The following is a 13,625-nucleotide window of genomic DNA, read 5'->3' as shown; positions in this document are numbered from 1 at the left end:
TTGCTGTGCTGATAGCCAGAAACCATTCTGGATGGTGGGCCTCTATGGACGGTTTGTGTTAGCACAGTATTGCCAGACTCCCACTCTGTCAGGAGCAGTGCTACAAATTTCTGGAATTATGAAGAGGGGCATCGTGAATGTCTATATTCATTCTCTGCTGAAATGCCACACGAACCCTATCTGGCAGTCAAACTGCCTCCGTCTGGAGATCACAACCAGTGCTTTCCTCCTTTCCACTCCATACCCATCCCCTGGAGTTTATTCCCACACCAAAATAGTAAAAGAGAGAATTGCCAGGTCTGTTTTTCATACGATTTTGTGAACAACAATTGAGAGAACTGAAATGCTATTTCAAAATATACGTATTAAATTTTACAATGGAGAATTCCGCAAATGACCCCCAGGGCCATAATCACCAGGTTACAGGCCCATATTCAATACCTACGAGGCTTTTTGGTGCTCTGCAATGAGTCCAGGGAACTTAACCAACAACCACTGTTAAGCTCAGGACAGAAGCCATTGCCTATCCTTGCAGAGAAGATGCTTAGCTGGGAGAGAAGAACAAACTGCCACGACTCTCTACTCTGCTGCACAAAGGCTTTAATGAGAAGGGGGGAAATGCAGTGGCACAGAACAGAGACCAAGGAAAACATCTGCAGGATTGAGGGACGCACAGAGGATGGCCCGTTCCCCAAGGACAAGCTGCATACAAAGCGCTTGCCTTTTCCCATTCTGCTCACCCTGGTGGCAATGGCAGCCCAGCAAGAGTGGTCCCTAAATCCAGCACCCTCTCCCTTTCAGCAGGGGGTTCAGCAAAGCAGAAGAAAAGGAGCCCTTTCCGGAGGGCTCAGAGCAAAGAAGAGCCAGAGGAGACACGGCCACACCAGCTGTGCAGCGAGGAGAAGTGGGCACAGGTCCCTCCTGCCAGGTGGCATGAGGACACCAAGCCTGTCTGCAAGACATGTCCATGACCTGCTGCTGCAGGGTCCTATCTTCCGTCCTGCTCCCGAAGGGATGATTCGCCAGCTTCAGCAGTTCAGACTGCAGCGGGGGACAGGCAGACACATCCCGGACCCGCCCAGACCAAGGGAGCCCCCAGAAGAGATGGGAACTCCACTGGCACTGAGGGAGCTCCCAACAGCAGCTGACAGAGACGATCCCACGGCCGTGCTCTGAGGGAAAGAGTTGAGGATGGGGCCCGGCAGGGTCACCACCACCGGCGAGGGCTCGATGAACACCGTCGAGTCAGCGCAGCGGGCAACACAGGGCTCACTGCAGCTGCTTGCAAGTGGGGTTGGGCCAGAGGCACAGCAGGGCCGTGGGGGACAGGGTCTGAAGCAAGACATCTCTCTGTGAAGGAAGCAAAGCTGCAACACAGAGCAGGAAGGAAACACAGACCAAAACATCAACTTGGCTCTCATGTCCACAGCTCTCTCTGAAGATACACTTGGCTGCTCTCCATCTCCATTTCTAGCTGCAGGTGCAGGAAATGCCTGCACCTGATCTTTCTAACACACACAACGTGCGTGACGTATTCCCCTAAGTTGGATTTGAAGCACTGGGAGCAAAGATGTGCCTAACTGGCTGCTGATTGCACCAGGACCTCCTACTGCATTTCCCAGTGCAATAGCACAGATGAAGATTGATGCAAGTATCCCAGCACAAATGGGCTGCGTTGAATGGGTGTCTCAGAAATCACCTCTTAAACACACATAGTCTTCTTACAGCTCGTAATGCACTCCTCTGAGTAGCACAGTGCAGGAACATTGACCCACTTTGCGATAGGACCAAGCCCAGTGGGTTTAAAGCACCTGATCATACCCCGTCTCCAGAACAACTGTTGTTGCATTGATGAAGCACTTGGCCATTTGGTTAGAGAGCATCTGCTGCAGGCATAAGTTCTGGTGAGGCAGACACCACTAAAGCTGAGCCCCATTGATACCCTTCTGCTTGAAAGAACACCCTCTACCCAGCTCTCCGCAGTCACATCCATTAAAAGGGACAGAGGTGACAGCCCTTCAACAGTTCAATTGCAGGGCCAAGCTGAGGCCACAGAAATATAAACCTGAGATGCCACCATAGCATCAATTCTGCGTACAGAGAGAGACATGGAGTAGACCCAGACTTACCTCGTTCCTCGAGGAAAGGGAAGCAAGAGAGGAGGATGCAGGTCCTGGAGCAGCGCAGGCTTTTATGCTGTGTCCCAGAGCCCTGTGGGGCCACGAACATTCCTTGCTCATGAAGCATCTGAACACCTAGGAGTTTCCGCTTCCCAAGGCTTCCCTGGTGATTAAGCCCTCGCTTCTTACAACCCACATATTGTCCTCCTTTTCATACCATCGTACATCAAAATCATTCATCTGTATCCCAGGTTTATAAAGTCAATTAACTCCGAGTTCTTACGCAGGACAGACAGATATTTTTAGTTGATTTGCCTCATACAAATCCCTTTGGTCTCATTGCCCTCTTCATTGTTAACTTGTCCACGTGTCATGGTGAAATTCAACCATACAGGGCACCTCAAGTCTTCTCTCAAATGTTTTCTTTGCAGGCACTCAGTCTAAAACCAGAGGGACAATTCTCTTCTTGGGTGATCGTAGACACACAGGACGCAATGGGTAATTTCAGGCAGAAGTTCAAGACTGCACAATCCCATATGGGAGGAGAGACGCACGACTCCAGGGACGTGGCAAAGCTCAATGGAAAGGAAAGACCACTGTGAGGTGGAGGGAAGCCCCCTGTGGGCAGGGGTGATGATGGCCACAGGGACCTTGTTTACGCTCATCAGGCTCTACCACAGACTGGTTTTGTGATCAAAACTTGCCCGCATCCTTCCCTGAAGGAGACCCACACCCAAATTGACCCGTTTGGCTCTGTAAGGTCATCCCAGAGGATGGAGGTGTGGCTTGCCTGATTAGGAGGAGAGGTGAACGGCAGGGAATGAAAACCTCATGGCCCTTTTTCCTGATTCAGAGAGGGGGTGGCCAATGCCATGCATTTCACGCTACAAAGACACATCGGATCTGTCTCAGAGCACCTGGGAGTCTTCATGATGTGGAAGAGTTGGGAAAAACCCAGAGCTGCTGGCCAGCGTGACTCACCCTGCTGTGGACGTCAGTGGACACGGTCGCCCAGCCTCAGTTGTGCCAGTGATACCAGACCTCATAGTCCCAATTTGCGGCTTTCTGTAAGGAAAAGCACATTTTAGCACCATTCCTGAATCAACTGGTGCTTCTGTGCAAACTCGTGCAGCTTCTGCCTTCTAAGGCATTGCCTGCCAGTGGCTGCTCAGGGACCCACGAGAGTGAGTGCAGCCCAGAATGATGTGGGATGGATGGTTCTTCTGGAATGGCTCTGGGACAACCTCCTGCTCTGAGCAGACCAAGCTTAATGTTAAGTTAATCAAGGGATATGGCGATGGAGATCCCATGGAGACATTACCTGAAAGAGACCTGCCTGATCCTCTGGTCTGCTCCCTGTTGTTACAAATGTGCCTTCATTCCCTGGACATGTGGTCATAAAAAACAGGCTGTGGCAGAGCTGTTTGAGCGTGAGGAAGATCCTCATGGCCCTCAATCCTACATGCAATGGGCTTTGCTCCAGCCCACAATGATCCATTCTTGTCATTGAGCTTTTCCATATCCCTGAGGTGGTGAGTCTCTTCTCTTGTATAGGATTGGGTAGTCTTGATCTTCCACCTCAACTTCTCAAGTCTCTACTGTGTGTCTACTATGACGCTTGGGCAGATGTCTCTTAGGGTTCGCTTGAGTGCCAGCACTGAAAACACTTCAGAGATAACTCGAGGTGTCCATCTTCGTAGCTGATTTTCAGCATGATTGGTGGACAAGCTCACCATGAAGAGGGCAAAGTGACAAAGGCAATCCGTATGACACAACCTCACCTAAAATCTTCCTCCAGGCTTCCCCGAGACCTTGGAGTTGATTGCCCTTATGAATCTGGGATACAGAGATTCAGATGGATCATTTCAATATTAGGAAACTTCACACTCACCAGGCCCTGATCTGATAGGAGAACTCAACCTCCAGGACATCTGCTGGCGAAGCGGCACAGCGAACTACAAGCAACCCAGGGAACTACTGGAGTGTGTTGAGGACAACGTCCAAGTACATGTGACGCAGAGCCTGACCAGAGGAGAGGCACTGGTGGACGTGTTGTTTACTAGAGTGCAAGAGCAATCAGAGAGGTCAAGATTGGAGGTAGCCTGGGCTGCAGCAGTCACGCCCTGGTGGATTTCTCAGTTTTGAGGAGTGCAGGACAGGTAATAAGTAGAGTCAGGAACCTAAACCTCAGAAAGGCAAGCGGTTGCCCGTTTAGGACACTAGTGCATGGGATCCCTTGGGAAACTACCCTCAGAGGTATAGGAGCAAACCAGAGCTGGGAGATAATGAAAGACATTTTTCTGAGGGAGCAAGAGCTCTCAATCCCGACATGCAAGTTGTCGGGCAGGGAAGGCAGGAGGCCACTTGGTAACATCAAGACCTCTCAGAAAAATAAAACACAAAACCAAAAGGAATAGGCAGCAGAGGCAGGGATAGACATTGTGGGGAGATTATAGGCAAATGGCCTTGAAGTGCAAGGAGGATATCGGGAAGTCCAAGGAATTTCTGGAGCTGAACTTGGCTAGGGGTATGAAAAGTAACAAGAAGAGTTTCTTCAGGTACATAGAACAAAGGAAGAGGAAAGAACCTGTACCTCGTCAATGAGTGAAATGGTGAGACACTGAAACAGGATGTCCAGCGCAGTTGTGGATGCCCCCTCCCTGGAAGTGATTAATGCCAAATTAGATGAAGCTTTGAGTAACCTGGTCCAGTGGAAGGTGTCCCTGCCCATGGTAGGAGAGTCAGAATTACATGTTCTGAAAGGTCCCTTCCAGCCCAAAGTGTTCCATAACGCGCTCTTTGATGCTAGTTGGAATCAAAGTCAGAGAAAAGAATTTCAGATGAAAGAGCTAAAGGTTTAATCACCAGCAAGGTCTTCCCAAGTGGCAGCTGCTATGTGTTTACATGCCTCATGAGCAAGGAATGTTTGTGGCCCCACAGGGCTCTGGGACACAGCATAAAAGCCTGCGCTGCTTCAGGCTCTGCATCCTCCTCTCTTGCTTCCCTTTCCTGAAGGAACGAGGTAAGTCTGGGTCTGCTTCGTGTCTCTCTCTGTAGGCAGAATTGCTGCCATGGTGGCGTCTCACGTTGGTATTTCTCTGCCGCAGCTTGAATGGTTGAAGGGCTGTCGCCTCTGTCCCTTTTGCTCGAAGTGGATGCGGAGAAATGGGAAGAGGGTGTTCTTTCAAGCAGAAGGGTATCAATGGGGCTCAGCTTTAGTGGTGTCTGCCTCACCAGAACTTATGCCTGCAGCAGATGTTCTCTAACCAAATGGCCAAGTGCTTCATCAATGCAACAACAGTTGTTCTGGAGACGGGGTATGATCAGGTGCTTTAAACCCACTGGGCTTGGTCCTATCGCAAAGTGGGTCAATGTTCCTGCACTGTGCTACTCAGAGGAGTGCATTACGAGCTGTAAGAAGACTATGTGTGTTTAAGAGGTGATTTCTGAGACACCCATTCAACGCAGCCCATTTGTGCTGGGATACTTGCATCAATCTTCATCTGTGCTATTGTACTGGGAAATGCAGTAGGAGGTCCTGGTGCAATCAGCAGCCAGTTAGGCACATCTTTGCTCCCAGTGTTTCAAATCCAACTTAGGGGAATACGTCATGCACGTTGTGTGTGTTAGAGAGATCAGGTGCAGGCATTTCCTGCACCTGCAGCTGGAAATGGAGGTGGAGAGCAGCAAAGTGTATCTGCAGAGAGAGCTGTGGACATGAGAGCCAAGTTGATGTTTTGGTCTGTGTTTCCTTCCTGCTCTGTGTTGCAGCTTTGCTTCCTTCACCGAGAGATGTCTTGCTTCAGACCCTGTCCCCCACGGCCCTGCTGTGCCTCTGGCCCAACCCCACTTGCAAGCAGCTGCAGTGAGCCCTGTGTTGCCCGCTGCGCTGACTCGACGGTGTTCATCGAGCCCTCGCCGGTGGTGGTGACCCTGCCGGGCCCCATCCTCAACTCTTTCCCTCAGAGCACAGCCGTGGGATCGTCTCTGTCAGCTGCTGTTGGGAGCTCCCTCAGTGCCAGTGGAGTTCCCATCTCTTCTGGGGGCTCCCTTGGTCTGGGCGGGTCCGGGATGTGTCTGCCTGTCCCCCGCTGCAGTCTGAACTGCTGAAGCTGGCGGCTCATCCCCTCGGGAGCAGTAGGATGGAAGACGGGACCCTGCAGCAGCAGGTCATGGACATGTCTTGCAGGCAGGCTGGGTGTCCTCATGCCACCTGGCAGGAGTGACCTGTGTCCACTTCTCCTCGCTGCACGGCTGGCGTGGCCATGTCTCCTCTAGCTCTTCTTTTCTCTGAGCCCTCCAGAAAGGGCTCGTTCTCTTCTGCTTTGCTGAACCCCCTGCTGAAGGGGAGAGGGTGCTGGAGTTAGGGACCGCTCTTGGTGGGCTGCCATTGCCACCAGGGTGAGCAGAATGGGAAAAGGAAAGCACTTTGTGTGCAGTTTGTCCTTAGGATACTGGCCATACTGTGTGCATTCCTCAACACTGCAGATGTGTTTCTTGGTCTCTATTCTGTGCCACTGCATTTCCTCCTTCTCATTAAAGACTTTGTGCAGCATAGCTGGAGGCTAATGTCGTGGTTTTTTTTTCTGCTCCTTCCCCGTTTTGCCAAGTCCTCTGCAAGTGAAAGGGAGAACCTTTTCTGTGCTGTGACGTTGAGTCTGTCGCCAATCTTGGGGCACCCACAGTTGTGGGTGGAGCTCCCTGATCTTGTATGAGAGCACCGAAAATATTGAAGAAGGAAAAAGAGAGACAGCAAAGGGTTAGTGGAATGGAGAGATCAAGAAGTAATGGACAGGATTTGAAGTACAAGTAGTGCCTCACACAGGAGCCCTGTCTTACCGTGAGGCTGGTCAAACATGGGAAACAGTTTCCCAGGGAGTACTGTAGAGTGTCCATCTTTCGATATGTCCAATATATGACCAGAGAAGTCCTGGAAGAGCCTCCTCTACTTGTGCCTGCTTTGAGCTGGGCTTCGTCTGCATGTTCTCCACCCCATGTGTTGTGTGATTGGGTGGGCCAATGCTGGAAGCCCTCAGGCAGGAGCAGCGGTCAAGCTGAATGGAGCAGACAGGAGCTGGGGGCCACTGCTCAAGAAAGCTGCAGAGGTTTGGTGGGCACAAGGCACAAAAGCGAGCACTGATTTCAGTCCCATGGCTGGGAGCACAGGAAAGGAAGGAAGATCAGAGTAAGGTCAACCTGATTAGAGCTGACAGAAAGGCTGTTATGTGTAACCATGTCGAGAAATGTCCTGGGAGAGCTGAAAGGCTGAGGTCCCACTGAGATTTGAACTCAGACCGCTGGATTCAGAGCCCAGAGTGCTTACCGTTACACATGGGACCTCCTTCACAAGCACTGTCTTTCCCCTGAGGCCACCCTCGTGGTGCCTTCTACTCCTGGCTGAGCCTGGCTGTCTCTCCATCTCCGTGGACATCACCAAGTGCAGTCTTCCTCCAGGACCACTGGCCGCTCTCTACTCACCGGGCCTTTCAAGGGAGTGGCAGAGCTCTTTGTACGAGCCTCGCATGCCCTCTCTTACAAGAGCCAGGTTGGTAACCGCTGAGAATCTTGCTTTTGCCTACTTGGACCAGGTTAGGTAGTTTCCAGTAGAACCTCTTCCATGGTGCACCTGAAATGATACATTCATGGCCCAGCAGCTGAAGGTTCAGTCCTTGCACTTGTGGTCTCTGCTGCTGCCTCCCTTTGCCCCCAGGTTGGACAGTGTGTCCATCTGCCTGTGTAAGTTATTGCCTCTCCTGTTTCTCACCTTGTAGCTCATACTAAGCAGCCATTACCCAGATATCCTTACTCCCGGTTCCAGTCCTACCCGAGCTCCTGACCTTGCTGAACAAGGCGACCAAGAGAGGGGGCAGGGGATGAGCTTCAGTAGAGGGAAGATCTGGCAGGAGTATCCAAAGTAGCTTGTTATGTGTTGCACAAGCTGGACTTCCTTCCTCTGCTGGGGCAGTCTTGGCTGACTCCAAACTCTGGTCCTCTCTTCCAGGACTCGCTGTCCCCTTGTGCCCCAAAGTGGCCTCTCCCTCCCTGGAACCCCCATTTTCTCTCCCGAGACTGCTCCAGACTCGGCAAGGTTTCAATGTCCAGCCTGAGAGAAATTTCCCTCATGTCCTGGCACCAGCACACTGCCTGCCCAAAAAGGGTCCATGCACACAGCCAGGAAAAGCTGCAGTGGTGCGTTCCTCCTTCTGCCAAGGTTTGAGCCTGTGTGTTGAAAGCAGGGCCCTTCCTCCCAGCAGTCACACAGGAGGAAACCCATGTGGGGACACTCTATTGGATCTCAGACTTAGGCCAGGACACTGAGGACATGACCTCCTGGTACCTTTGCACTTCCTAAAGCATTGGGCTGGCATCTGGTACTTCTGAACCCACACGACAGAGCGTGCCGTCATACCCAAGCCTAAGATATCAAATGCCAGGTCACATTCAGAGGAGGCAGGAGAAACACCTAATCACTGGAGAAGGGTTGAATCTCTACAGAGGCACAACTCTGAAAGCTTGTCCCAGAGAATCAGCATTGCTGAGGGCTTTCCTCACATATCCCTGGGATCTGCAGGGCCCAGGTGGGTGGGAGCAGCGAGAGCAGGGCCCAGTCTCTGAAGGCCTTGTAAAAAGGTGGAGGAAACCCCCCTCCAGGGGCTGCGGCACAGGGAAAGGGACAGCATTTTCCCATCCATGTGCGGTACTGCCATCGGAGGGGACATGTCTCTTCTGGGGTCAGACAGTGGATCTCCAAGCAACAGAGGATGTTCCTGGGCTTCTTCCCAGGATCACTGGTCTCACCCAGCACTCGGGGATCCCAGAGGGGCTCTGTATGAACAGCTGTATGGGCCTGTGCAGACAGCTTCCTTGCTCAGGGTATTTTGTCCTTGGTTTCCTTCCTGGCAGCGTTGCCTGCTGGGACTAACATGCTCCCAAGCTCATTTGCTTCCCCAAGGCCATGGTAAATGCTGCCACCTCTGTAGCCTCTGATGCTACTCCTCCCTATGGGACCCTGCGGGGAGGACAATCTGTGCCAACCTTAGAGGCTTCAGTGGGCAGGCAGAGATCTCCCAGAGCTCCCCAGCCCTTGGGAGATGCAGCTCAGGCCAGGCTGGATCACATAGGAGGACAGGCCACCCCCAGCTCCTGCACTCCCGAGGTCTTTCTGGCAGAGTGCAGGCCTTGGCAAGCCAGAGAGCCACCTTCACACAGCGGAAGACCCCTCACCTTCTGCTCTCCAGCCTAAACAAACCCAGCTCCTTCAGCATCTCCCTCAATCACAACGTGCACCAGCATGGAGTTTCTCTGTCCTGTCAGCAGTGTTGGAGAGAAATGCCCCAGTGTCGGGGGAGACGAAATGGAAATGCATGCTAGGCCTTGGAGCACACCCCTCAGCCTGAACACAAGGCCCCAGAGCCTGCAATGACCCTCTTGGCCTCATACTGGTGGGCTTTTACTGCCTCCTGCCCCTCTTCCCACTGATGATGGGTGTGTTTGCAGGTGAGGAACTGCCAATTCACGGAAACTCTGGCTTGAAACCCTGCTGGTCAATGCCACGTCCTGGATTGGCAATTACCATCTGTGCCACCGCGTCCGAAAGAGAGAAGGATGCATCTCAGGTGCTCTTCAGCTTTGGGATCAGAGGCAGGGTAGCTCCCTGATGATAATGAGAAGGAAAAGGTGCCTTCTTTTCCAGAAAAGGGGAAGAAGGACTATGTAGGGAACTATGTAAAAGTGATGATAAAGTGGAGCAAGTTCAGTGGAGGTTCCTTAGGCTAGACAGGCGCCAGGGACTCTGGCCTTGTGAGGGAGGCCTGAGGACACAGGGCTTGCTTAGCAGGGAGAAGAAAATGCCTAGGAGGGATCTGATAGGAGCCTCCTAGTGCCTACAAGGAGGCTACTGTTGTGGCTGGACGATGAGAGCTGTGGTCAGAAATTGACCAGGCAGTTTGTAACTGGCTACAGGAACAAAAATCATTACCCTGAGGGTGCCTATGGATGGGAACAGAGAACCAGAGAAGCTGCAAAATGACTGTCCTCAGGGTATTTTATGACCCAGAGGGAGAAGCAATGCTCTGCTGGTGTGAGCCTATTGAAGAAGAAGTATGCAGTCTCAGACTCCCTGGCCTGCCTTCCAAGCAGAAGGATTGTTGGAGGGCAAAGTGGGAGCAGGAAGAGAGGATTTTGTGGGTGCTGCCTCGTGGACGCTTCCTGGGGCATCAAGGGGGCTTCCTTCTTCCCTGCACATAGCTGGGAAGGCTGGTGAAAGAGGGCTCTGCCACACCAGCCCCTGGGGCAATGCTGTGCTGGTCTCAAGGAGTTGCTATGTGGGAGAGGGGCTGGAGAGTCAAGGAGAAAGGACAGGAGATGTGCCAAGTGCAAGTGCAGAACAATGACTGAGCTCCAGTTGCTGTGGGCAAGAGGCTCCCTTACTGCCCATGGTGCAGAGGAAGGAGGGCACAGCTCTCTCTGGGGCTTGTTGTTTCATGGCAGGCTCTAGACTGCAAGGTACCTTGGGATATCACTGGCCCAATGCCTGCTCAAAGCAGGGCTGGCCCCAAAGCCAGGGTGGGCAGAGCAGTGCCTGAGCCCCACTGAAACCTGAGTGTGATACCCAGGCACGGAGACTTCCAAAGGCCTCTGGGCACCTGCTCCAGTGCTTCAACACTCCCTGAGAATCTATGAATGGTGAAAGCAGTCTCTGTCATCTCCTTTTGCCAAGGGAGGCCTTTGTGTTCCGGATTAGGTTATGTCCAGAGGCCTCTCTGTGATGAAAGGCCCTGGGGGAGCCAAGGATAGCGTCTTGACTGCCCCATGGGAGCTGAGTTTGCTGAGTAAAGGTGGATTTTTCGCGCAGGGGAGGCAAGGCACTTGTGGAGACCAGCTGAAGAAAAATTTGTCTACGCTGTCCAGGACTGGAACCCAGGTCAACTGCTTGGAAGGCGGCTATGCTCTGCCACCTACCACCAACACTCCAGGTGCACTGCTGCCTCCTGCTCCTCCACTTCCCAGACTGCCCAGCCGCCTGCACACACAGATGACCTCAAGCTGGTTGTTGCTGGGAGTTTTTTGAGTGTGTCAGGTGTTGGCTAGGAAACCTCAATCTGTACTAGCCACTGGCTAGGGGAGATCAGCATCAATGACTGGCCAGGTTTAGAGAATGACACTGGAGTAACCACGACTGAGATCTGGGCATGGACGCTGCACAGAGCTATGATAAGGGCAGGGATACCAGGGACCTATTGGTGTGCATGTGGGAGGGAAGGGATCTGTGTCCAGCCCTGATCTCCAACCCTAAGCAGCTGGGGGCAAAGAAAAGGATCAGACCGTCTCTCTTGTCCATGCCTGTGTGAGTGGTGCTGGTGCTTCTGTGGGTGCTGGTAATGGTGCTGCTCCCCATCTGCGGACAAACACGTGCCAGTTCTGCATGTACTATTCAAGTGTATGTGTGGTCATGTGTATGTACCTCTGTTGGTAGAAGCACAGATGCTCACCCACCCCGTTGCTCACTCCTTTCTCTACGTTTCACCCCAACACCTACCCTTATACTGCCACCAACGAGCCCATTGGGAATACCTTCTCAGCCCTGCTCCTGGCTGGCCCTACGAGTGGGCACGGCAGCAGACTAGGATGGAGAAAGTGCCCGGGTGTTCAAGTTGATCACACTGGTGTCTCCAAAACTAGCTTCAACTGTGTCCTCCTCCCCACTTGCAGATTCCCGGAGGTCCCTGCTGGCAGCTGGGAAGTTGAGATTGAGCAGCCTGATGGGAAGGGAGAAACACAACTGCGTGCCCAGGACACCCACTTCCTCGTGTGGGGAGCTCTGCCTGCTGCTCCACACGCAGCTGTCTGTCTTGCCGAGGGACGCTTTGGGAGCACTGTCTGCTAAGAAGGCAATGGAAGAATAAGGTGAGTGGCAGAGAGAAGGGAGTGGGAGCTCAGGAGGGCCATGGCCATGGGTGCGCAGAGAGCAGGAGCAGTGCATGTTAAAGCTTGCTGGGAAAGATGCAAGGGAGAGGTAGCTACTCTGCTGCTGGAACGCCAAGAAAGAAAAAAAAATTAAAAATGCCATTAGCAGTGGATGGTTTCGATCCATCGACCTCTGGGTTATGGGCCCAGCACGCTTCCGCTGCACCACTCTGCTCCCCCCAGGATGCCAGCTGGGACTTCTCACAGCCAGGCCTGATGCTCCCTGGCACTGCCAGCACTCACGCCTCATTCCTTTCCTGTATCCTGTGCCCTCACCCAGGCTGGATACGTCTGCCTGGCTACCTCACTGGAAGTGGGACTGGGGTGGGAAGCTCAAAGGCCTTGCCTTGCCCTTCTCCCCACCTCTCCTGTCCATCACCCTGGATGGGGACTTTCTCTTTGGCCCCCTGAGCTGGCTCTGGAGGAGCTGAAGGAAATCCTTGGACGAGGGGTGCACATAGTGATGCCTCAGCCTGATTCATGGAGGACCCCAGTAGGGATGACAGCACGGTTTTATGTATGTTACAATACAGTTCTGCTAACCAGTCACCTTACTCATGCTATCGAGTGAGCTAATGAGTTCATATTGGAAATGTATGCAACTTGTGATTTTCCCATCAATACATTCTTGTCACATGTACTTGGAGTGGTTTTATACTAGATTTTGGTTAGCCGCACTTGTGGCCGTGGTTACATGCCTGGTGCTTTTTGATGACAAATCTACCATTGTTTTGTCATCTGCATGGGGTGTTCTCAGCCACTGATAGCTGATTTAAGAGAGGTCTTCAGGTCACCCTTCGGTAAAAGCTCTTAGTCCTAGGCAGTGTTTGTTCCTTTAAGCAAGTTGTACTTGTATAGCAGTTAGCACCTTGCCTTTCAGAGCAGCCGTGTGGGCCTTCCCCTGCCCGTGCTGTGCTGTGCTGTGGTGTGCCAACAGCTCCTGGCTTGGCCTCCCTCCTGGCACAGCCCTGCCCTCGCTGCTCCCCCACAGCCCAGGGCATCCCCTGCCACCATGCAGGGTGCCAAAGAGTCTGAGAAACCCCTCCTCTATGCGCCCGGTGCCATTCCTGTCCGGCCCAACACAGCTGGGGGTGGAGATGGCTCCCTGTTAGCCCAGGGTAGGGCCAGACCAGCCAGACTGAGTGCTCACCAAACTTAGATCCTGTGAGATATTCCAGGAAGTCTCTGGACTGGCTGAGCTTGTAGATCCTGCTTCCCAGGGCAAGGAACAAGGTGGCAGTCCTGAGGCCTGCATCCTTGGGTTGAGTTTGATCGTTCCCTGTCCCATCCACAGGTCAGAGCATGCAACAACAAGAGAGGAGAAAAGAGCAAAAGCGGGATGGAGAGGGCTGCGATATGGGTTCAAACATGCGTATGGGCGTGTGGCTGCAGCCTGCCTGCTACAGAGTATTTGGCTGCAGATCAAGAGGTCTGTTGCTCCAGGTCTCCCTTCCATTGCCCCTTTTCTTTTTCATCCATGCTGCCAACCCCTCTGAGCTTCTCCTTGCTTGTACTGCCACTGCCAACCTCAGTGGAACT

At 52.8% G+C, this 13,625-nt stretch overlaps 2 long non-coding RNA genes across 3 annotated transcripts; one reads left to right on the top strand and one right to left on the bottom strand.

The window, feature by feature from the left end:
• Positions 1-583: 583 nt before the first annotated feature.
• On the bottom strand, positions 584-2,113 carry LOC122154593. The gene is made up of 2 exons (XR_006166649.1): positions 1,822-2,113; positions 584-1,367 (listed from the first exon to the last, which is right to left on the bottom strand). It is a non-coding gene; the product is annotated as an uncharacterized LOC122154593 (long non-coding RNA).
• A 2,996-nt stretch (positions 2,114-5,109) lies between these two features.
• Positions 5,110-6,677, top strand: LOC122154589. 2 transcript variants are annotated; one of them, XR_006166644.1, is made up of 3 exons: positions 5,110-5,142; positions 5,228-5,437; positions 5,892-6,677. It is a non-coding gene; the product is annotated as an uncharacterized LOC122154589 (long non-coding RNA). The 2 variants fall into 2 exon arrangements; XR_006166645.1 differs by having other exon boundaries at positions 5,228-5,447; positions 5,892-5,910.
• The last annotated feature ends 6,948 nt before the right edge of the window (positions 6,678-13,625 follow it).

This window comes from Tyto alba, unplaced genomic scaffold (assembly GCF_018691265.1).
Source record: "Tyto alba isolate M040663 unplaced genomic scaffold, T.alba_DEE_v4.0 Super-Scaffold_41, whole genome shotgun sequence".
NCBI classification, from domain to species: Eukaryota; Metazoa; Chordata; class Aves; order Strigiformes; family Tytonidae; genus Tyto; species Tyto alba.
This window is presented reverse-complemented; position numbering and strand designations above follow the sequence as displayed.